The following is a 26,118-nucleotide window of genomic DNA, read 5'->3' as shown; positions in this document are numbered from 1 at the left end:
CCCAGCTGCTCCCGGACGTGCGGCGTCGGCACGCGGCACTGCGGCAGGCGGGAGCAGGCCCCTACTCCGGCCGAGCTGAGGCTAACCTGAGGCACTGACGCCGTCACATTCCCTCCGCGCTGGGGCTGGCGGGGCCGCGCGCCGGCTATGAGGGGCAAGGCGGACTGGCGCGACGGAGCGACAGGACGTGAGCGAGGAACTGTTTGCACTGTGTAGTAATTAGGCTAATGCCGACGGTGACGGTGCCACACCAGGGTAAACGTGCGCTGAATCGGGTAAACGTGCGCTGAAGCTCCCTGACCAGTGAAGCGCTTCCTGCCGCCCTTTGTCCTAGCAGCCTGCCTCCGTTCACTGCAGCACGCTTGGGCACCAGCCCCGCGCCGCGCTCCGCAGCCGCCAGGGTAAAAAAAAAAAAAAAAAAAAAAGCGTACGTCGTCACTGCGCAGGCGCAGGCCTCGGCCCGCGCCGGGCCAGCTCGGGAAGGGACCGCAGGGAGCGAGAAAGGGAAGTGATGGCCCACCAGCGCCGGGCCCGCTGGGAACTGTAGTTTTCGTTAAGGAAGCACGCGTCTTGTTTTGGATGTCATGGCTTGGCAGATCCGCCAAAACAGGCAAATGGCATTACACAATGAGTATTTATGCTTCCTGTCACCACCAAAAGGAAGTTCACTGCTATGCTAAAAGTTTAACAAAGAACTCCACAGAGAAACCCGAATCTCACAACAAAAAGCAAACTTCCCACTTTCCTACCAGAGTTGCTTTAAAATGGTGGCATTTTATCAATTTCTCATGACCTGTCTGATAGTACAGTATTTTATTCCTTAAAATGGAATTCTTTCTAGATTCAAAAAATACAGCAAATAGTGCAAAGTGTCACATTTTTTACACAAATTAGAATTCCATCATCTTTTACCACTAAAGAAAAAGTTGCCGAAAGATGAATAAAGTGCTTTGCGGTTAAATAAAAGAACTCGGATTCATCAAAATATTACTTTAAACGACTGAAGAAAAAAATGTTTCCAACAATTCAATAATCAAATTCAGTAGATGAGAAGTGTGTGCTCTACTACCAAAAATGAAGATGAGAAATGCTCAATACTGTTTTGTGGCTTACCAGAACCAATATCCGGTGGTATGCCTTATTTCTGCTAGTCAAAAAAACACCCTCAGTTTCAGTACTTCACCAAGTTACACTAACTCACCAGCTCCTACAGCATCTGCACCTATATTGCTATGAGTTTCCATTTGTACTATTAAGATGTCACTTTCAAACAGTCGTGATTCTCAAATAAAAGCAAGCAGTTAAGAAAATCACAGGGTCGAATGACACAAAAAGTAAACTAGTATATTTATACGTATTTGTATACACATCCAAAAGAGATCCCAGTATTGGCTTTTTAATTTATAATCTTGGGGAAGAAAATTAGTTGATTAAAAAGTGTACACACATTTCCACATAAATAGTAATTCCACAAAGTATAGCAGAAGGGTGTTAAACACACAATTCCAGGACCAATAGGTGGCGAGCTAGAGCCCTAATCTGAGGATTCTGAAATCTAAATGAGCAGAATGAAAAACACCAAATAAGGCAAAGCCCTTTGTAGTGTATACTTAAATATGTTCAAAGACACCAACCACAAAATAATTAATCTTACTACTGCTTCAACTCTTAAAACTCAACTGCCAGATTTAATTAGGTCCTTAAATAGCCAAGTTTATAAAATACAATTTTTCAATGGTTTAGTAAAAAGGTGAAAATGGTCATTTCAAAACATGTATTTGAGGCAAAAATAAATTCCAACTTTCCCTTTCTTTCATTGCTTAGCCCAAGAATGAGGAGTTCACAGTGTTTATGACAGTTAAATCAGTCAACCTGTTCTACACTCTTATCTCAAATCAGATGTCTTTATGCTTAGGCACCAATTTTTACAAAAAAAAAAAAAAAAACATTCAAAGGTGAGCCACTACAGACACAAAAATCTTAGAGAGAGAAATACATCTTCTTAAAATTTCTCCAAGAAACGATAGTGGTATCAAGACTGATTAAAAACACACACACATACTAACTTGTCAAATCACTCTTGGAATAGTCAATACCCACTCTACCCTAATGGATTAATTTTAAATCATTCCTTTTGCCAATGACTGGCTGCGAATGGGCATGGAACTCAGTCCTAGCTAATGAGACATGAGTGGTAGCCCACTAGGAGACCCCCAAAAGAAAATTTTGAGGAAAGCCTCTTCAATCCTAGAGACGAGGAAAAAACACTCCCTCTTCCTCAAACAGTGCTAAACACGACACCTCAAACTACTAGTCACCTCCTGATGATGCCACCAACATCAAAAGGGGACAGAAAGGAGAGTTGGCAAGAACCTTGGTTCTTGGTGACAGCATTAAGACATTATATCATACAATCCTGGCATCTGCAAGACTTCTGGACTTCCAGCTACATAAAAACAATGTAACAATAAACATTTCTATAACCTTATTATTTATACCTCAGAAAGGCCCTTCTTTCCTGTATACACACTCTGTACCCATCCTTGTATTTATCCCTGTGTTCCTTCTGCATCCCTCCTCACCATCGTTCTTTGTCCATTCCTTTCCCCCAATCCACTTCCAATTTATTTTTCCTTCAAGATATGTTCCACCACACCACCATTATCACTTACTTCACTTAATAACAAGATGGGTAATTGGCACTATATTACCCTGTTTATGGTTAAATGTTCTCTGTAATTCCTCTGAGGTTTTTTTTCCAGATGTCATTCTCACCTTCTGAAACTGGCCTGAAAGCTCTTAAAGGCAAGAACTAAGTCTAGCCCAACTTTAAATTACTCTCGCCTACACAATAAACACATTCTAAAAAGGCACTCTCTAATTTTTCCACCATATGCCTCCTAATAAGCCAGAAATTCCTAAGCAGAATATTCTATCACATATTCAGTACTTCATATGTCCAAACTAATCTCACATGGACAAGGGATTATTTTGTTTTTCACTTCTTTTTTTTTTAAAAAGCAATTATTATATTAACTCAGGAGAAAGTCCTAAAGCCTAAACCACTTAGTTTCAAAAAGACAAGGACCCAGTTTTTATTATTTACCATTGCATCCCAGGGACCTAGTCAATAGCCTTGCAAAAGGAGGCACTTCATAAAGATTTGCTGAATAAATGAAAAAAAGGTATAATGTTCTAATTAAGAGTATGGGATCCAGGGATAGCCCTAGATTTTATCCTGCCTCGATCACTTACCAGCTGTGTTACTTTGGGCAAAGTACTTAACCTATAAGCCTAAGTTCCTGCTCTGAAAAAAGGAGATAAAAATAGTGCCTACTTTATAACTTAACTATATTTAACATTATTATTAATAAATGAAGCTATTTTCCAAAGTTCAATATTGAAAGGTTAAAATCCGAGATAAGTAAAGGTCAGCACATCTTCTCTAATTCAAATTTCAAACCTCAATTTGTATATAGACTCTAGCAAACAATGTTTTCATTCATAAACTCAGATAACACTATATATAAAAATACTTTGAGTTCCCTAAAAACATTCTATTCTGAAAAGGATTATTTATAATCATAAATCTAAAGCCATATTTAAAAAGGTTAAAATGCATTACCTATTAAGCAAGACCTTGTTCTGGATATCACAGAAATGAACACATCCATCTATTTCAGGCAATAGTAAAATTATACCATGAAAGAAATATCTTTAAACTGAAATCGATGCATGCACTCATGTTAATATTTAACCAACTAAATATTAAATAGAAAGCCAGAATAAACTAAACCAAAGTTAAGAAATTTAAATGAAAGAATTTCGGATGTAGAAGGAATATGAAAGGCTATCTAGTTCAACCTCCATATTAGTGGGGAAATGAGACCAGAAGAGAACAGTTAGGAGACTGCCCAAAACCTCAAAGCTGAAGGACACACTGGGATCAGAGTTGTCCAGTCTCCAATTCTCACTTTTCCCACTGCATCACCTTACCTTCCAGAGTTATAAACTCCCGACAAAAACATGCTACTCACTTGGCAAATAAGTGAAAATATGATAAAGGTATTAAAGAATACTACGTATTTCAGTTTCACAAGTATCAAGATTTAGCCAAATATAAGAAAATGCTCAAACTATAAAGCTCAGAAATCAAGATTTTTTTTTTAAATGGAGGTCTCAACTGAATCAAAATATCATATATTCTTATGTATTAAGGCCAGTAGCAACAAACTTTCAGTAAGTTTAACCAATTTAACTCATTTGAAACTTTTGTAAATGGCAAAGTATCTTAAGAATGCATAACATTCCTTATTTTCAATCCCATTTATCCAGATGAGTGTCTTCCTCACACTAGAGTAGACTTCATAATTTACATATAGATATTATTTTACTATCTCTCCATAAAAGTGATTATGTAACTCATTAAGAAGAAAACTTAATCTTAGGCAGCCTCATGATTTAACTGTTGGTTATGAGAACAATAGCTAAATTCACAGGTTAACCCTGAAAGCACTCCTAAATCTCGAAATAATTTATTTGGGGGATAATTCAGAAGATAGCACTAAAACTCAACTGAATACAACTATATCACTTAAAGAAACAAGTCAGGTTCTCTCAGGCTATCAGCTATGTTAAGATGAAGCATCCAAGATTGATGGTTTTCTCAGATTTCAAACTAGCTACACAAGCACTGACTTCCAATGCATGCAGTTTAACCAGGACTTTATATGGATGTTTAAATAGTTTCTCAAGGAGTTAAACAAAAAAACTACATTGATAATTTAGGTGGACATTAATTAATTTTAATGCCTTGAACTTTAGTATAGAACATTTTAAAATTCTCTAATTAGAATTAATCAAATAAGTTAATTGACCAAACATAACAAAGGAGTGTTCTAATACTGACTTTGCAGATGAAGTGATCTGCCCAAGACCTAAACACAGTTATCAAATTTCTAAACCTGAATGTCAGAATGTGCCCAAAATTTACCAAGAAACTACCTGGCTTCTTTTCCAAATGAAATGTAAAGATAAACATGCAGAAGAACTTCAAGGCAGCTATGAGCAGCCAAGCGGTGGAGGGCCTGATAAAGACAGACAGAGAGGGGGAAAAAAAAAAAAAAAAAAAAATTCAAAGAGAAAAGGAGGCAGCAGGTGCATAAGGCAAGACATTTAAAATAAAATCTTTTAAGTCAGTTGCTGAGTTCAAACTTAAGATGCAACTTCTAAAATCTTGCTCTGATGGCAAAGCAAACCTAAGAATTTTGGAGTGAGCTAAGAATTTTGTTCCCTCCAAAGGAGACACCGTTCTTGGAAAGAAACATTACTTTTTAATCCACAAATTCCTGGATTCTTGAACTGGGTTCTCATGTATACTGTGAAGCAAATAGCTATGGATGAGGGAGCCTGAAGCCACTCAATAAACTGTAGAGACCTCGCGGGAGTATCAACTTAAAAATGATAGTAAAATCAGACACACTTTTGTTAAAATAAAAACAAATATATTACAGAGCAAAATGCAAAATTCTCATTTTTTTCAAGATAGAGAAGAGTCTTCAGAAAAATGTCATTTTTGTGACAAGCTACTCTAGACAACCCCAGACCTTGAGAGTACTTTCAAAGAAAAGCTGGAGAAGTACTGCTTTAAATCATTTATAGATAAATATGAATGCCAAAAACAAACAAATAAAAAAACCCTGAACATATCCCTTCATACAGATAATGAAACCTGAAAAGACCTAATGTAAAAACTGTTATGAGTACAATATTATAAACGAGACCATAATGGAATATGAATGGAATTCAGGAAATGCTAAAGTCCCTATCTTATCTCTGTCACTCATTTACTAAGAAATCATACATAATTTTCTTTCCAGCAATCTTTTTTCACTTCTAAATTAGACTGACAAAAATAATAGAACACAATATTCAGTATTTTCAGCCAGATTCCAAATACCCATAATCAAACTTAGACACAAATTTAACTAACAAAATCTGTCCCAAATGAACTAACCTCAAGTAGCAGAACAAAAAATAATAAAATAGCTAAATAAAACTATATCTTCTGTTGTATAAAGAAAAAAAATCCTGTGCAGGGGAGGGGAAAGACTACTCACACTTCCTAGCATACCTATGGTGGCAATATCAAAATGGGATCTTGCTGGTAATAGGCTAGGACATTACATTTTTATAATGAGACAACAGTATTATTTGAATGATTACAGTAATGCCTTAAATGATTTTCTTTGATGTTCTATAAAAGTGGATATCCCCTTAAAGCCCTATCATTAATTCATAAACATTTACTGAGTGCCTACTAGATGCTAATCACTGCAGTAGCCAAGAAAAATCTTTTATTCACTGATCTTTTAAATGGTTAAAAATTCAAAGTTAAGAGAACAATGAGCAAAATTTTAGTGCTTTATGCTTCCAATTCCACTCTTTTCTGGCCCTTTCGTGAAGCTGGCCTAAACCACCCCCAAGAATGCTAAAATGAGGTATTATTTACTGCATAACCAGAATGATGCAACAAAGCAAGTACCTCAAAAGAGAACTAAGAAATTAAGGGAACTAAGTAGGAGGCAAGAATATACAGTGATTGACTTGGAATCTCTACACTGAAAGTCTCAAAGTAGGCAAAAGGTAGAGAAAAGGAAAATTTGTGACCTAATCCAATTGTATTTAATTCTATGCAGGGGTAGGGAAATACTCTTTTCAGCAATGACGCTGGAACAACTGGATATTTACATGCAGTAGAATGAAGATGGACCCCTATCTCACATCATACACAAAAATTAAATCAAAATAGATCAGAGACCTAAATATATGACCTAAAATCATCTAATTCCTAGAACAAAAGTAAACCTTCATTATCTTGGGTTAGGCAATGTTTTCCAGATACAGCACCAAGAGCACAGGTGAAAAAAACAAAATAAGTAGGTAGGACTTTATCAAAATTATAAAATTTTGTACATTAAAGGATGCCATCGAGAGAGAAAACATAACCTACAAAATAGAACAAAGTATTAAAAAATCATGTGATGGAGACTTGTAACCAAAAAACTCTTACAACTCAACAATAAAAAGACAATCCAATTAAAAAATGAGCAAAGAATTTGATAGAAATAGAGATTTCTCCAAAGAAGATATACAAATGGCTAATTAAGCACATGAAAAGATCTCATCATCATTAGTCACCAGGAAAATTAATTCAAAACCTCAATGATGCCACTTCACATCCACACTGGTATGGCTATAATCAAAATGACAGATAACTCGAGTGTTATTAGCAAGAATGTAGAGAAATTAGAATCCTTATACATTGCTGATGGGAATGTAAAATGGTGCAGCTGCTTCGGACAACAGTTTGGTGGTTCCTCAAAGAGATAAACGGTTACTATATAACCTGGCAGTTCTACTCCTAGGTGTATGTATACCCAAGAAAACTGAAAAAAAGGTGTCCAAACAAAAATTTGTATAGGAATGTTTATAGCAGCATTATTCACAAAAGCCAAAAGATGGAAACAACCCAAATCAGTCCATCAACTGATTAATGGATAAACAAAAATGGGGCCTATCCATACAATGAATATTTGGTATAAAAAATAATGAAGTACTGATACATGCTATGACATAGATAAACCTTGAAAACATACTAAGCAAAAGAAGCCAGTCACGAAAGAGGACATTTTTTTTTTAATGCCTACAACACCTGGTCTTCCTAGGTGGTCTCCCATCCAAGTACTACCCAGGCCCGACGCTGCTTAGCTTCCGAGATCAGACGGGATTGGGCTTGTTCAGGGTGGCACGGCCGTAGACAAGAGCACATATTATATGATTCCATTTACATTAAATATCCAGCATAGGCAAATCACAAAGACAGAAAATAGGTTACTGGTTGCCAGGGAGTGAGGGACATAGGGAATAGGGACTAACTGCTAATAGGTAGAGGGTTTCTTTTGGGATGTTGAAAATGTTCTAAAATTAGATTGTGGTGATGAATGCACGACTCTGTGAATATAATAAAATTTTTTGAATATTTTAAATGTATAAATTTTATGATATAAGAAATGTACTTCAATAAAGCTCTAAAAAAACAAAAAACAAAAAAAGATGAAGCCAAAATAACACTTAATTTCTAAACAATTTCACTTTGAAAAAAATTTTAAACGGTTACTACATAACCTAGCAATTCTACTCCTAGATGTACATATACCCACTTGTGAAAATGTCAGAAGGGAGGCCAAAATTCTGCCACTTACTTCCCCTTGAGAGATGACTTCAGAGCACTAATTTGCCTTCATGTTACACTGTAAACTTACTGCCAGCAGTATATTTAAGAAAAACTTAAGTTTCCATCAAACACAAGTTATTCTAAATCACTGTATATGAGAATGAAATGAGGAAGACCCAACAAGTCGCCAATACAATCAGTCATCTATAGGAATGATACCAACTAGGACATCAGTAAGTAAGTAAAGAGTTTAAAGAACATAAAATCCTATTACTATAAGAGTTATCTTCAGTGAGATAGGATTGGAATGTATTATTATTTTAAAAGCTTCAACAAAAGCAATAATATTATACTCTGCCTGAAGAATATTGTAACAGATGGTTGGCAAGCCTTCTATAACAAGGTAGTTCAAAGAGGAAGAAGCATTTGGCATTGTGATCCCCAGCACTATCTGGAGTATAAAGAAGATGCCTTGATCTACAAATACAGGATCTAAGAGGAAGACTATGTGCTGAAGAGGAAAGGATATACTGATCAGTCAACTCATTTCCAAACCAGATTGTTCATTTTATTTCTTCCCCCATAAATCAACAATTGTTTGCATATAGTCCAATATAAATTTGATTAGCATAAAGACTATCCCCCAGTAATCATTAGACTGATATAATTAATGCTGAACTGGCATTCAAGTTCTAGCTCTACCACTAAGTAGCTATGTGACTTTAGGCAAACAACTTCACTGCTCTTAGTTTCTTAGTGTAGAAAACAAGAGAGCTGGACTAACTTAAATCAAGGTTCTTATCAACTCTAAAGTGCATTGATTCAGAAACCTGGAAACTACAATAACAACAACGTAGGGTTCAACAATCTATGTTTAACAACACAAAACTTCTTTGGGAAGGAATTGATATAAAATTTTAAATAATACAATAATTGCTTTCTCAACAAAATTAGAATCTACTAAAACATACACATATATACTAGAACTGGGTTCTAAATTATAATCAGAAAATGACATATACGACCCATAATAAATAGACATAAAAAACACACAGAACCAACATTCTATAAATCAGGAAAAACTAAATATGTATCATATGGCTACCCAATTTTAGAAAAGAAAATCTAGACTAAAGTTAGATAAAATTGAAATTATGTTTAAAAAGCAAACATATCTGTAAAACAAAGCCTAGAGATAGACTTTAATTTATTGAATTTGAGAAATCAAAAAAGTCATGTGCTCAACCATAATTTTTGAACTGCTAAGTAGTATGAAGAAGGAGGGAAAGATCATGGTGAGAGGAAGAAAACAACTTTTCTCAAAACAGATAACAAAAATGAGGAAAAGTAATAAAATGCCATAAATTGCAGCTGATCAGGAGCCCTAAGACCTATGTAGGCAAAACAATGAAAATCTTGCAAGAAAATGCAAAGCCACAAAGAGGTGGCTTAAAAATATAAAAAGCCAGATATCAAATAATGACTGGATAGATCACTGGATAAATAATGGGGTATAAACAATGATAAAAGCAAGGCAGCTGATAAGTCTACCTTTAATTTTCTTCAGTATTTATTGAAGAAGACATAAGGAAGAAAAATCTATTTCTGAATTATTCTTTAAAGCATACAAATGACTGATAGTAAATCAAATTCATCATCAAACAAGATGCTTCCAAACTAATATATAAAATGTTAAATAGTCATGGAGTCCCAAAGTATTCTCTGCATTTTAAAAGAATTTAAGTATACAATTATAAGACTGCAGGGAAGAACTTACTGGCTGACAGTCACATGAGGGGAGTGACCTCCTATAAGCTCAAGGAGGATGGAGTCCAGATCTGTGTCCTTCATCGACAACATTTACCCAGCCCCTTGCTTAACTCCTGGCATACTTAAGCACTCAATAAATGTTTGCTAAACAAAATGAACAAAAACATGCCATCAATATAAGTCCCATCTATTCAAGAGAAGGGCTCTAGCTGTGAATTTCAAATCGGCAAAACCAGCAAATCTCCAATAGAGGACAGGATCAGAAGATAAATCAGCATGAATAACCTTCTGAAGAAAAGACAACATGGCTTCTAAAAGAGGAAATCATACCACAAGAGTCTACTCAAATTTCCTGAGGAGAAATTAGTATGTGGGCTTTTATAAAGGTTTTGATTAGATTCTAAATAAAAGACAGTTTTTAGAAAAATACCTGAGTCACCACAAAATTGGGAATATTTACCATAGATGGGGTATAATTTAGACAGAAAATTATGGGTAGATGCAAAGGCACTTCCCCAATTTAAGAAATATAAGTAGAAGATTGATCTTAGGTAATGTTTTGAAAGTTTATTTTTCAAAACATTTTATATTTAACATTTTAATGAACTACATAAAAAATATACAGAGAATTCCCCATTTTGCAGATGGAATGATGAGCTTCCTGATAGTGGAAAAAATAAAGGACCTAGGAGGTGGAAAGGATTTTTAAGTGTATAAAATGAGAAACATTTGCAAAAACTAGGGTTTTTTTCAGCTTAGAGAATACTTTGGCAAGCATGAAAGTTGTCTAAATATCTGAAGGGCTGTCCAGCAAAAGAGAAACTAGAGTTGCTCTAGGCTGTTCCTGTGTAGACGAACTAGGCCCAAAGTGGAAACTACAAAGAGTCACATTTCAACTCAACATGTTAAGCTTTCTAACCACCAGAACTAACTAAAAAGGTGATTCTTACCCTGAATTATCTCTAAGACCCACTGAGATACAAGAGGCTAAAATACAGCAGTCAGGAAAATGACAGGTGTTACAGTATGGACAAATGAAAAGCAAGGGATTTACAGGAACAAATCTAAGTTGCACCTAAAGGATTTATAGCTTCCAGTCAAAAAAGAAATTTCTGAATAATTATAGAATGTTCCCTAAGGACGATGTGATGTTCTATGTGCAAAAAAAAAAGGGGGGTGGGGGGAGTTGCAAATTCTATTGGCAACAATGAAAAAGACCATAAATAGAATATATTTTCCTATCCTAACAAATCATAACTTAGCTATTTCTGAAATGCAGTTCCGATTGGTTACAATAAATCCAGAAAGGCAAAGCAATGATGACAAAGACCCAGAGAAGTGTAAATGGGATGACTAAGAGGGCGAAGGAGGTTTCACTGGAGCTTACATTTTAAAAGCAATCATTTTCAACTGAGAAACATGAAAGCCAAGAGACTCCATGATCAAAATCAGAAAATATCAATATGGTAAATACTAACTTACCAAATCTCATATTAAGCTTTTAAACTGAAGTCTTTTTTTCTACAACAGATAAAAAAGAAACTTGTGGAATGTGATATGACCAAGAGGTACTTAAGGTTAAGAGTACTCAAGAAGTGCATAAATTTATGTATATTAAGTCCTTTCTGGGGTCCTACAGGATAGAAGTGTTGTCTAAGGCGATGTCTAAAGCAAGGACTTAAATTCCTGAGATTAACATCTTAGGAGATAACAATGCCTCACCTTCAAATATCTCTTGGTATCAATGGAAACAATTGGGTGACAGCCTCTCTCCCTCTCTAATAGACTCAGTAAGGCTTACCGGCATAAATCCTTTCATTATTTTATTTCGTATGTATATGTGTATAATGTGTATATATATACATATATTCTTTAGTTTTTATACACTTAGAATCTTCCTTATATAGCTCTGTATGCTGAACTTTTCATTTATCATATAATCAACATTCTGACATTAAAAACTCTTCAAAAATATTGTTTTATGGCTGTATAATCATTCACTCTTAAATATGCCATAATTTACCCATTTGCTGCTCATATAAGTTTATTCTCAATTCTCACTAGTATAAATAATGTTTCAATGAATATTTTTGTTCACAAATATTCCTATATATTTGTTTTTCCTCCTTAAAAATTTCTAGAAGTGAAATTATAGAGTTAAAGAACATCTCTACGTTTTTTGATATATGTTGCCAAAATATCTTTCAGAAAAATTGGGCCTAACGCACAGTTCCAATAGCAGTTTTGGAGACTGTCCCCTCAGTACCTTCAACAACATACATAAATTGCCAATTTGATAGGTTAAAAAATAGTATTTCATTTTAATGTGCATTCCTTTGATTACTTATCAGAATAAAAATGTTTCTCATAATGCCTCTTGGTCATTTGTATTTCTTCTTTGTGAAGTCTATCATATTCTTTGTCAGTAAGGCTTTTATTTTCTTTTGGCTCTAACAAAGTTTGAAAGTCAGTTAGTCACAAATCAGTAACTTCGGCTCCCCCTGCTGGCCAAAAATTACTACCATGTTGAAGACCTAGATAAAAATAATCACGCTACAATTACAAACTTGTCCATTTTCCAGGCTGTTGCTACAAACATAATTTATATGCAATGATAAAAGATAAAATGTTATGTGTCTAAACTCATACTTAACAACTCATACTTAACAGAGCTGTGATAGAGAAGGAGAGAGGGAACACTTGATCACTAACGTATAAGAACTAATGTCACAACGAATTCTAAAACTACCATCAGTTCACTGCCAAATATAACTACCTGGTTGGAATACCACAAGTCTAAGTAATACGCATTTTCCTATATTTTATTCTAATAATGTGAAACATTCTAGTTACCAGATGACACTGGGTTATCAGCAAACTGGTTCCCAGTTAAGAAAACAAAACCACCTGTGCCCTTCATCATTCAATGGAAGATTATTTTAAAAATGACAACAACAAAAACCTCTTTGTAATTCTATTCCAAAGATACAGAACTGCTTACACTGAACAGACTGGATTTCATAGTTCCAAAGGGTAAGGCCAGGACTGGCAAATGAATGGGACTAATTCAGCTTTTCCACTCATAGCCTCATAAGGATGCACTCCACAGGTCAGGCAATGCAGACCTCAGACCATTCATTAAACACAGATTTACTAAGTGCCATCGCATAGAAAGCAGTGATGGCAAAAGACAAGACACTGCCCCTCCTCTCAAAGAACATAGAGACTAGCTGGATAAAGAAGAAAACCTGTGATTACACACACTCAAAGGCCATGCCTGGGTACATACAAAGCTCTCAGTGTCAACTACTGTTGTTACTGTTATCATGATCACTGTTAGTTTCTAGAACAGGGCAGAGGCCATTTTAAAAAGGTAACTGCATGTGTGAAGGCCCAGAGGCAGAAGGGCAACAAGGTACATAGAACTTCAAGCAGTTCAGCACCGCTGAGCGCAGAGTGCTCGGGCAGAAGTAGAGAAGATGATCTGGCAGGGGCCAGATGACCAAGGGCCTCAGTACTTGGCAAAGGCATTTGACCTTTACCTTGACTACCAGAAGGCATGTAATCACATGATGAGATCTGCATTTTACAAGGGTCACTTTAACAGCAACTTGGAAGGCAGTCAAGGAGAATGATCAAAAGGAGACTGAAGGTCATGAGGGCAAAGGGTGACAAAGGTCTGAACTCAGAAGGGAGAAGGGGTGACTAGGGAAACACTATGAGCTAAGATCTTAAGAACATGGTAACCAATGTGCCACAGGATGGAATTAAGAGACCGGGTGGGTAATGGTACCACTCACTGGGACATGAAGATCAGAAAAGGTTGGACTTGGGGAAGTAGATAGTGAGGTCATTTTGAAATGAACAAGGGACATCCAAGTTGAAGACCATTTAGAGCTGGAAAAAACACATTTGCAGGTCATCAGTAGTATATGGATGGCAAGTGAGACACAAATTCATCTAGGATGTCTCCCAAGAACTCCACAGGGTAAGAGGAGAAAGAGGTAAGATAAGACAAAGAGTGACCTGAAAGAGGAAAAAAAGTTTGCAAAGAAAACTGAGAAAGAGCAACCAGGGATAACAATGATATAAAGAGCCAGCACTGACATCATCTGTACTTTACTGTGTGCCAGGCATTCTTCTATGTGCTTTTTATGTATTAACTCATTTCCTCCTCACAACAGTCCTATAAGGTAGGTGTTATTGTATTATTTTATTATTTTTCTCATTTTTCAGATGAGGTAACTGAGGCTACATTACTTTTGCAAGGTCACACAGTAAGTGGCAGAGCTGGAATTTGAATCTGAGTCTGGTTCCAGATCCCACGTTCTATAATGGCTCTCAGAAATGGAGACAAGAGGCCAAAAGGGACCACCACCCTCATAGCCAGAGGGAATGGTCCACGGTGTCAGAATTACAAAACGGCCTCGGAAGGACAGAAAGAAATCCTCTGAATCTAGCAACGGGGATGACTCCGTAAGGGCAGTTTCAGTGGCAACCACAGGTAGAAGCTAGACAGGGACCAGTGGGTGCAGTTTAAGGGTTCTGTAGTCTTAAAAAGTGAAAGACTTGAGTGTGATTATAAGCTAAGGGACGAGAGCCAGCAGAGAATGGGAAGTTGAAAATTGGTTGGGGAAAGAGACAACTGAGGGTCAAAGGTTCTTACAAGGAGAAAGAGACTAGAGGGGTGGGCCCAGTATGGGAAGAGACAAAGACAATGACAGGGATGGGCCTAGGAGGACAGTCTTCCCTGACAGGCTGTGTGTGCTCTGTGACCTAAGAGGTAAAGACACTGGGGGAGGGGAGACCCTTTATAAACAAGGAAAGTGTTTAACTTCTGAAGAGGCCCCCACAGTAAGATGCTTTTAGAATTATTTTTTTTTTATTTGATTCTTTTGCCCCTGTTTTCACTCTCATCCAGCTGTCTCACTTATGAAATTATGATCTAGGTTGCAAACATTTCACAAGATGATTTCTAAGCAAGAAAAAAATCTAGCAAAAACTAAAGTCACTAGACTGTTCAAAATAAAAAGATAATTTAAAAATACATATTTCCCAATTTCTTCAAATCAAGTACCTGAATATATTCTCTGAGCTTCCAGAACTTACTATGGTTACTCCCTTTGTCCTCTGGAGCAAACCAGACACAATGCCCAGAGCTGCTCTCTTGCCCACTATCTAACTTCTTTTCCTCACTCCAGCCCCGACCACTGGTGCTCTGCACCCTCTCTGAGTCAGCACCCGGACTAGTCCAATGGCCCTTCCTCCCACAGTCCAAACAATACCCAATATTATGAACTCCTTCACTTCAGGACAGGGAGATAGGAATTTGGGACCTAGCCTCTGATGACAAGTGACAAAGCAATTTCATAACATGTATTTTAACTAGAGCAGCCCCAGGCCACTGTAAAAATCTGATGAAAGCAATGGACCCTTCCTTTCCATAAAATGCACATGGAAAAACCACATCATTTTGTATCAAGCTGCCAAAAACTGTCTTTCTTCATGTATTTTATCCATAGAAAAGTCCCTCCTGCCATCAGTAAAGACCTATTTACTCTTCCTTGGCAAATAATTTACACAAGCTTAGTTTGCTGGTATCCTAGCCTACCACAGAAAGCACTACCACAGAAAGAGCTGCTGGAGGCTGAAACTAGAACAGTAACAACCTGATACTAAGGTAGGCGATCATGAAAATAAATAACAGACAAAAGAACACAAAGAATAGCCCAAGAATAAGTAATATGTACATATAATAGTCCACTAATACAGTACATTTTATGGTCTCCAGAGACACATTAGATTTCAGCACAATACAGTAACTGATAGGCATAGTGAGGATCTTCAATCATTTTGGATTATTATTAAAAGACAAAATTTTGTTCAGGGTGCTTTCTTTAAGGAGGCAGAGAAACACGAGATACCCTTTAGAAAGATTTGCGACTAAATAACTTTTTAAAGTCTTACCACTAGAAGTTTCAGGAAAGAAAACCATCAAACAAAGGTACATACAAGCCAGTGGTGAAGGGTCAGGTTTAAAAACAAAACTGAAAGGTCAGTAGCAGCCAGATCTTCAGGCTGGCTATGTTTAAAGTTTGAATATAGTCTATGTTTAAAAGTTTGAATTTTACCCTAAAAGCAAAGAGGAGAGAGAACAGAAGCAGAGGGCTGGCTAAATCAGTCAGGCCAGAGGAAGAACTTCCTTACAGATTTGCTATTTCTGGGGTGACCCATACTGTCTACACCAAAAATGACAGTTTTAAGCCAAATGTTGGAAGATAACTATGCCACCTTTTTCAAATATGGCATCTAATTGGATATAAAACATCTCTTCATTCACAGAAGGAAGGGAGTGTTAATTCCACATTATTGGGTATCCTTACCTCCCAAACCTCCAGAGACAGATACCTGGGCCTAATTCTTACAGATTAAGGAAAGCCAAAGGTCCATCAATTTCTACAAAGGATAATAGAGAGCAAGACTGTAATCTTGACCCTAATTTTTCAATCAGAATTTTACTGATACCAAAAAAAGAATAACCTTACCTTCTAAAGTTTCAATTTTATATAAATCTAAAGTTTCAAAGATAAAAATCTATACATAGTAAAGATAAATGCATGAGAAACCTAAAGAAATAATCTACTTCTTTAAATCATGTTACCAATTTGCACCAAAATTTTCATCTCCTAGGTATCAGTATTGAGGGTCTGCCACCATGATGAATGACACCAATCTTTGGTACTGACAAGGCTACTGGACGTTATGAGTTGAATAGCTCCCCACCACCACCACAAGAAAAAAAAGGTACTTTGGAATCCTAAACCCCAGTACCTCAGGACGTAACTTTAGTTGGAAATAGGGTCTTTACAGAGGTAATCAAGTTAGAATGAGGTTTAGGGTGTGCCCTAATCTGACTACAGTCCTTTTAAAAAGGGGGATTTTTGAACATCACACGTGCACAGGGAGAACTCTAAGTAGAGACTGGAGTTATGCAGCCACAAGCCACGCAACTACCAGAAGCTACAAGGGAGGCCTGGAGTGATCCTGTCTTCAGAGGGAGGGTGGCCCTGCCCCCAGGCTTCTGTTGTTTAAGACAATAAATTTCAGTTTTTTAATTCTCAGTTTGTGGCACTTTGTTATGGCAGCCCTAGCAAACAAATGTCATGAAGAAAATTATCAGCTCGTGTTTAGTGAGCACATACCAAGCGTTACTGTAAGCAGCTGGTGCCAGCAAACTCATTTAGTCCTTACAAAGTCCACGCTAGGAGCTAGGTGCTATAATTACAGCCTTTTTATAAATGAGGACACTAAGGCTCAAAGAGGTGAAGGAGCTTGCCTGACATCCGCCGGAGCCCCCACTCTTATTACTAGGCTATAAGAAACTATTATTAATAGTAATTATTATAAGAATAGTGGTGGTTCACTACGCCAGACACTAGGTCCTTTACAGATATAATATATACAACAATCCTCTAAAATAAATGCTAATATTATTTCTAGTACAAAGGAAGACCCTGAATTTGAGACAGATTAAGAAGCTGCCCAAGATCACAACCAAGAACACAGTAGTGTATTTAATTGCCAACTTGAAGTAATAAACAATAAAAATCTTTTTATACTAAAATTTTAAGAGCAAGTGAAATTTTTTAATGCCTGACCTTGCAATTCAATTCTAGAAATATACAAATATAAATTCAAAATTCAAGATCACAGGAGAATGTGTCCTAGGTTACAGTACCCATTGTGTATACATCCCTTAAACCATTGCTCAAGGGCTATCTGCTCTCAGATGTGGCCCCTCAGTGTTCCTCTCACCTCCAAAGATGAAAAGATTTAAGAATCGAGATATTGTTTTTTAAGTTTTTTAAAATTTTGTATTTAATTTTTTTTATTTTGATACAAACACCGGAAATATAAGAAAATGTAATACAGTGAGATGTCTCCTTCCTACAATGTGCTATACCTGCCAGTTCCTCAGACTTAACAGGTAACCAATGTCACCATTTTCTTTATTCTTCTAAAGTTTTTTTTTTTTATGTATATACAAGTCAATACAAATTTTCTTTTCTCCATTTCTTTTTCAAAAACACAAAGGGTATGATACCATACACCCTGTTCTGCAGCTTGCTTTTATCACTTAACTGTATATCTTGGAGCTCTTTCCACATCATATTGAATTATATTCTAATTCTGTCCTTGCTTGTCAAGAATATTTTTTACTGCTTTCATCATAGTTCGGTCCAGCACACAGGGCAAGCCGCTGTACATAAGAGACAACTGACGGTGGCACCACATCACACACCGCAGATCACCTATCTCTTCTCGGTCTCATCTTCGCTTTGCTCTTTTCCCTAACTCACCCAATTCTCCTCCTCCCTATTCCTCTCCCATCTCATCCATGCCCTAGCCCCAATAACTGGATCTAGAAACCACAAACATCATTGATATTGCTTAGGCATGGCTAGCAATAAAAAAACTGTAGACCCCTGGTAGAAAGAGGTAAATACCTTTCATGGGAACTTAACTAATTAACAAGAGTGCCTTCAACCGAAGAGTTTCTGTTCGAAGTTATTTTTCCTTTGTTACTTAGGTTTTCTTTGGTACTTTAGTTTGTGAAAAGGGTGAGTACTGGCACTATTTTCTATAAGCATGGAAACAAGCACAGGTCTCAGGTTTAAGTAATGCCTGATAGAACTAGAGTTCGTTCTAAAATGAGATAATCAGAAACAAGGCATAAGAACTATAGAAAATGAACATTTTGGCTCCGAAGTATACATTTTAATTAGGCTACCTTTTCTTTTTACTTAAAGATAAACAGCTGTAACCTGAAAATATATCTCAGAAACATTTTAAGGATATTTACAACTGAAAAAGAGAATAAAGTTCTCTCTCCCTTTTTATTTTCCATCCTGCAAATTCAATGTTATCTAACTCTTCCCTTGAAAAAAGTAACTTCCCTCTGCCCAGATCAAACACTATAATTTTTAAGTTTTTCTTTAAGTAATAAAAGGAGGAAAATGTTAGCAAATAAAAAATCTGCTCGTATTCAGAAGAGATCTCCAACTGATCAAAAAACTGGTAGGAAACATAAAACGAAGGCAGCCACATAACTACATCAAGTAGTTAACAGGTGGTAGGTAACTCATGTAGAGAGCACTGACTTCCATTCTGCACTCCTGCCAGGCCAGAGGTCTTTGGTACAACTTCAGGGGTTACTGTGGAGCTGCAGTTGACCTTTGAACAATATGAGTTTGAGACTGTGCAGATTTTTTTCAATAAATACTGTAAATGTACTCTCTTAAGATTTTAATAAATTTCCTCCAGCTTACTTTATTGTTTAGAACATATATATAACATACAAAATACAATGTTAATCAACTGTTTATGTTATCAGTAAGATGGTAAACAATAGGCCATTATTAAAGTTTTGGGGGAATAAAGTTATTTGTGATTTTTCAACTGTGTGCGTGGTCACGGTTGTTCAAGGGTCAACTGTATATTCTAAAACCCCAGGTTCGAAGATTTAAAAGTAAAATCTTAAACATCATATATATATTAAAAAGCAGGCTTGTATGTACCTAATACATTGATTAAAACCAAGGTGACTGTAAAATGAAATCCAATATATTGATCCCAATTTCCTTGGGTTTCTAGGAAACCAGTACCCGCTAATATCCCCTTACCTGCTTCCTATAACAGAGGTCACCAGGTCACAGTACTAAATCCTTGGTACCCATGAGAAACTCTTGTACAAGATCCTCTAAGTCCTAAGGGTTCAGGACTTCTGGCTGGGTTCCCCATAAAACCCCTTCAAGACTACAGGGAAAATGGCTGGAAAAACTGTCACTTGGACTTCCTTTACACTAATATAAGCACTCATCCAATAATAGCAGCTGGAACATAAATGAAAGTGAGAACTCAGTCTACATTTAGCTAAAGAATTCCAACAGTACAAATATTTAGGTTACAGATTGCATTATTCTCTGATTTGTTCGTTGTATTAATTTGGAATTCCACAGGACATATTACCACCCAACGATCTTAACTACACTAATATCTACCTCCAAGGAAGGCAAACTGTGCCCCTGGTGAAGTTAGTGGAGGGCTTCCATCACTCCTTATCTTTCTCTCTCCATCTTTCCTCCAAATTTTCTCCCTATATATGTCTTAAGCTTTGCCCTCTGCTTAGTTGTAATGGAGTGTCCTTTGGCCATCTATGTACAAGAGAGTGGAAGGAACCAAGAGATTGGAGATCCACCACATCAACATGAGCTTTTTCATCTAAAGGTCACCTGTCCACATTGCCCAAAAGAGGTTTTCCTATGAGATGAAACTTGGCACAAAGTGCTACCTGTTGAGAAAAATAGTGTAAATTCCTGCAAAGCTGACTAGGAAGCAGGAGAACTCTCCAACAAAATTGTACACGGAAAACAACAGGTCTTAAAATGTACTAATATCCTACATGAAGTTTCAGAGTAAACAAATGGTTAATGACACATCTTTTGTAACACATGAATCAGCTACAGATTTGCAAGAGTGGGACACACCCTACTACCTATGACTCTAAAGTACCTGTTTGAAAGTGGACTTGGATGTCTGAATTGCCAATCCATCCTACTGAGATAGGAACAGAACTGTACAACTATACGGGTTGTCATAATTTAAAGTTAAAAAATTAACATATCATCATAATGGAAGTTAATTTGAGAACTTCACTAATATTTTAACACCAAAAATCAAGACCAGTAGCAAGACAAAGTAATCGATCAGTCCTAGGAAGCAAACACAATAGTTCTTGAGGGGAAAAAAGTGTCAGGTAAGAGAGCAGAAGAATTGCAAATTCAATAATTAGAATATTCTCAATTGAAAAAAAAAAAAGAAATGAGGCTTTTAATTTAAAAAAGAATCTTACCTTAAGAGGCATCCAAATAGCATTCATAGTGTCAGGAATAGTTCAGACAATACTCAGAAATGAGCAAGAAAGAGGTCTTAGTAATCCCTCAGTCACCAAGTATGAGCAGGTAGGAAAATTTTTTGTTTCAACAAGGTATCTGAAAGAGAGGACTTTCATTTAGATTGAAAAATAATCAAGAATAAGCAAATAGTTTAAGCTATCTGGACGGATATTTGAAGTACTATTTGCTTCACCATTTTAAAAAGATGTACAAAACACAGTCCCTTTTGGAAAGGGGCAAATGTATGTATACGTAGAAATATATTTTACATAAAAAGTGGATTAAATGTGTAATATATATTTTATATAAAATTGCTTATCAGATAGTTAGAAAAACAAAATCCCAGGTAGAAAAAGGATTCTCCAGGGTACCTCATAAACATTTCTGAAAAGTGATTTAATTGACCAACTAAAAAAGATCCTTGTCATGTTTTAATTCTACTTAATAAAAACCTCTCTGATCATTCTCATTGTCCTAAATTTTATTTTATTAAGTTGAAGTTTCAGAATTTACGCTACATGAAAAATAAAATCTATTCTGGACTGAAGTGCTACAAGCAAATAAAAGACCCTTCTTTCCTAGAGATCTTTAAAAGCAGACCAAACAACTTAATTTTGAGGACGAAGGCAAGTTTGCCTAGAGGCAGGAGGATAGATTAAATGACCTCTCCGTAGGATCCTTGTTCAAGTCTTAGGCCTGAATGAAAATTCCAGCTTAACCAGTTACTGCTTCGCTTAAAATGGAGGCTTGCCCGAGTAGGGACAAAAATAACAGCACCCACCTCTGTACAATAAATTTAAAAAATAATAATAAAGACAATACCCTCATTTTTTAAAGAAAGATTAAAAATAAAAACCTCTAGAGTAGATTTGTTACTGCTATGCGTTTGTCACTTCGGCTTCGAAGACTTGGCATCACTTTCCTTACCGCTCTTCGGATTTTTTTTGTCGGGGGAGGGGGGGAGTTTAACTCTTGACCCAAGTCTCAGGAGGGTTTAATAGCCCCCCTCCATGATCCCCACCCCAAAAGGCACGAAGAGAAGAGAAAAGGGAGAGCCCGAGTTCCCACCCCTCCCCCCACCTTGGACCCTACTCCCAAACCTACCCTCCCCACCTTCCCACAGTGGGGCGACTCCGTCTGCCCCATCCCTATAGTTGGGGAGGGGGCGAAGGGGGAAGTGGGCTCAGGGCACGAACGCCTGCGGCCGTAGCCCCGGCTCGCTTCAGGAGGGGCGGCCCGCGGGGATGCAGCTTCCCTTCCTCTCCGCGTCGGTCCGTCCCACCTCGGCTCGGCCTGGCGCCCCGGGCTCTGCTCGGCGCCCCCGGCCCCAGGCCCGGCACCCGTCCGCCCCAGGGCACCAGGGCACCAGGGCCCCGGACCCTCGGTCGGCAGCCGGCGGCCCAGGCCTGCGAGGGGGCGCGGGGCGGGGGTCCCTAAGCCCCACACACGCGTCCCTGCTCCCCCAGCCCTGCCGCTTCCAGGGCCCTCGGCGGCGCCCGCTCCCCGGGCCCTTCGGCCCCCGCCTCCCGACCGCCACCCCCTCGAACTCCCGCGGACGGGGGCGTCTCCCCTTCCCCACCATCACCCCTACCGACTCGAGCCCCAACCCCCCGCGGCACCATTGCCAACGGCGGCTCCCCCGGCCCCGGACCTACCTGCACAGCTCAACCAAGCCTAGAAGTGGAGGCGGGGAATCTTCCGCCCTCCTCTGTCTCTCATTGGCCCTTCCGGGACTCATCATGAGCGCCATTGGCTGGTGGCTGATGTCCGTCAGAGCGGTGGGGCGGGACAGGAGCGGGAGAGGGATGCTGGTGCCTCGGCGTCTCTGTCTCTGTGTATCTCGCTGTCTCTGTCTCGGCTCTTGGAAACGAGAGACATTTGGACAAGAGGACTGGAAGGGGGCCCGAGGTGGGAAGGATAGAAATAGGAATCCTGGCAGAGCTTCCAACAAGTCGGCCACTCCGAACCCCCTACCTAAGTCCCCTTTGGATCCTCTTCTCCATCACCCCCAACCCCGGCCCCTCACCACTGTAGGTTCTTCATCCAGGAAGCGACGTGATGAAATCTCAAGGCCGGAAGGCCATAGGGGAGATTTCATATATGTATATAAAATACACACACACAGATCCTTATATATAAAGTCAACCAGATATAAGGTCACAAGAGCCTGGAAAGGAAAAGGGCACACATCTTACAAACAGGGAAGGACTTGAGATATAGCCAATATAAGAAGGAATCAAAATGACTCAAAGTGCTAGTAACAGTGATTTCCTCCTGGGCGGGTAACTGAGTGCCTAGGGGACCAGGTGGGAGGAAGACTTACATTTCACTGCATATCCTTTTGAATCTTTTGATTTTTGTACCATTCACAAAGATTCCAGTTTGTTTGTTTGTTTTTAATTGATTTAAATTTTAAAATAATTCTAAGGTCAGAAATCCAGGGAGTCAGACAAGATGATTGTCCAGGCAAAGTGGGACAATGTACAGATTTAGAGAGAAATCTTAATTTTTAATATGTTCAGTTCCGGATACCAGTGGTAAAACCAAATGGAGGTGTCCCAGAGAAAACTGGAGTTATGGAACTTGGGAGAGAGTGGACAATCTGGACTAGGGGAGATTTGGGGGTCTCCACCTAAATATGTTGATTGATAACATGCTAAAGGATAAGCTCCCCATAAAAGTGTAAAAAGACACCCACAGAGGATGAAATGAAACAAAGAGGGGCAGCGAGGTAAGAAAAACAATATTGAAGAGGCATGAAAGCTAAGGAAGGGAGGAAGAGTCTCTGGAAAAATAGAATAATAAAACTATGAGAACCTCACTGGTCTTGAGACTCTCTTCAGGGACCCTCTTTAGGCTCATTCAATAAGAATGAAAGTGAACAATAAATCATATCAAAGATGAAAAAAATAAGAATGAAAGCCAAGAAAATGTCCATAAATCAGAATTATTAACTTTTCCACACCATGAATCCCTTGGCAGTCTGGTGACGCATATGGATCTCTTCTCAGAATGTTTTTAAATGTGTAACAAACATACATGATATAGTAATGTCTGGGCTTTATATTAATATATTAAGTAATAAGATCTAATGGCAGGCTTAATGACCATCCTAATTTGGAGGTAGTAAATAAGTATAAGTAATATTTTAATATGGTGACAAGATCACAGGCACTGCCAATGCTACTTGGTTTGTTGTCTCCAATCATAACTGAAGGAAATGCTAATTTTCTGTTACACTTTAGCAAAAATAAAGGCATATAACTTTATTAGACCATAGGTTAAGGAACCCTACCCTAAAGAAAGCATCCTTCCCACCCTCCACACACCCACACCAGGCTGTGACCTTGCTCTTCACCTGTTATATCTGTCTCTCTCTTCCCCTTCCCCACGTGCTCCAAACACTCTCTGGTTCCTAGTGCTGCCTGCAGGTTTCTGATGTGCCTATGACAAAGAATGGGGGATTATGAGTGAGGGTTAGAAGAAAAATATATACATTTTGTCTTTCTTCAACGAAAAAAGAGAAAGCTATGCAATATATTGCGTCTGAGAAGATGGAGAAAAGGAACCCAGAATGAGGTATCATTCATTCCCAGGAGGAAAACAAATTGTAAAAAGAAAACGTCTTTATTAATTAAGAAAGTATCTTGTCTGAGTTTATCAATTTTGCTTAAATCAGCTCTAGAAAACATCTTTAATTCAGCACCTAATTTCATACATCTGTCAAATGGGATGAAACATACTACCTACCTCCTCCCCCTAGGGTTTTTTGTGAGGATTAAATTAGTTTATATATATATATATATATATATATATATATATATATATATTATATATATATATATATATAATATATATATATATATATATATATATATATATATATAATGGATTTAAAACAGTGTCTGATATAGGTTTTTAACTATCATTATTATTATATTTGGCATCTTATATTCCAGAGCATTTTGTGAAAATTTCTGGCATGATTATTTGTATTAATGACATATATGATATCAAATTAAGAGTAATAAATTAGTTAATCCAAAATACTTTTCATTTAAATGCTTCAAAATTAGAATATTCCACTGCTTCCTGTTACATTTTCATTCCTCTAGAGGGGGTTGGAAGAACATGAGTGCCTCTTTTAAAGAGGTTTTAAACTTGGACAAAAAAATTTGCTACTCAAATTACAAAGGGTTAATTTCCATAATGCTGTATATAAAGACCTCCTGCAAATCAATAAATAAAGACCAGCAGTTCTCGTACACTGCTGTTGGGAGTGTAAACTGGCAAAGCCACTTTGGAATATACTTTGATATAATCTGATAAAATTAAAGATATCCATTCTTTATGTCCCAGCAGTCCCACTGCTGGATACTGGAAATGCAGAATTTGAAGTGTCAAGATCACTGTACAAAAATATTCATAGCAGCATTATACCTCAGTGCTCCAGACTGGAAACATCTCAAATGTTACCAAGTGTAAAATGGTTAAGTTGTGGTATAGTCGAACAATGAAAATTAATAAACTATGGTTATGTTCAACAACATCAATCAATATTTATGAAAGTAACTGAACACACAAAAAAGCAAGATACAAAAAATATATATAGCACGATTCCATATAAAATTTAAAAGCAGGCAAAACTAAACAATATTGCTTAGGGATGTATAGATAGGTGGTAAAATTATAAAGAAAAGGAAGGAAGCAGACACCATAAAAGTCAGGCCAGCTAACTGGGCAGTGGGAGTTTTTTTTGATGGGGGATGGAGGTGGTTGTTAGAAACAGGCAATGTTCCACTTTTTGATCAGGTGATGAGTATATAAGAATTTGCTCTATAAGTAGTTATCAAAATACACAAAAATTACATATTTTTATATGTATATTTCACAATAAAAATATTTTCAAAAACAGCATCTCTGTAGAAAAATGGACAATAAGACAGAAATTGTACAAAAAGAGGAATAGGAATGGCTCTTAAATGAATGAAAAGATGTTCAGCTTCACTAAAAGACATGCATTTAAAGCTCCACTGAGATACTATTTTCATTTAGTGGATCATGAAGATAAACAACATATTGTGTTGGCAATGGAGAGGGGAAATAGCCATTTTTTTTTACATCATTCATGAAAATATAAGTTGTTGCAATATCTGA

The 26,118-nt window shown here is 37.4% G+C and overlaps 1 protein-coding gene and 1 pseudogene across 4 annotated transcripts in view; both read right to left on the bottom strand.

The window, feature by feature from the left end:
- Positions 1-22,750, bottom strand: part of KANSL1 (KAT8 regulatory NSL complex subunit 1) — a 160,678-nt gene extending 137,928 nt beyond the window's left edge. For 3 of the 4 annotated variants that reach the window (XM_011377086.2, XM_023521578.1, XM_023521577.1), the window contains exons 1-2: positions 22,617-22,750; positions 20,919-21,057 (exon numbers count right to left, since the gene is read on the bottom strand). The gene's annotated coding sequence lies outside the window, so the exon portion shown is untranslated. Of the gene's footprint in view, positions 1-20,918; positions 21,058-21,817; positions 22,027-22,616 lie in introns of those variants that run through there. The other variant, XM_011377085.2, reaches the window with a different exon arrangement.
- LOC111730307 lies at positions 7,703-7,821 on the bottom strand (annotated as a pseudogene).
- Positions 22,751-26,118: the final 3,368 nt, after the last annotated feature.

Source organism: Pteropus vampyrus, unplaced genomic scaffold, assembly GCF_000151845.1.
Source record: "Pteropus vampyrus isolate Shadow unplaced genomic scaffold, Pvam_2.0 Scaffold306, whole genome shotgun sequence".
In the NCBI taxonomy this organism is placed as follows: domain Eukaryota; kingdom Metazoa; phylum Chordata; class Mammalia; order Chiroptera; family Pteropodidae; genus Pteropus; species Pteropus vampyrus.
Note: the sequence above shows the minus strand (reverse complement) of the source record. Positions and strands in the feature narration are given on the sequence as shown.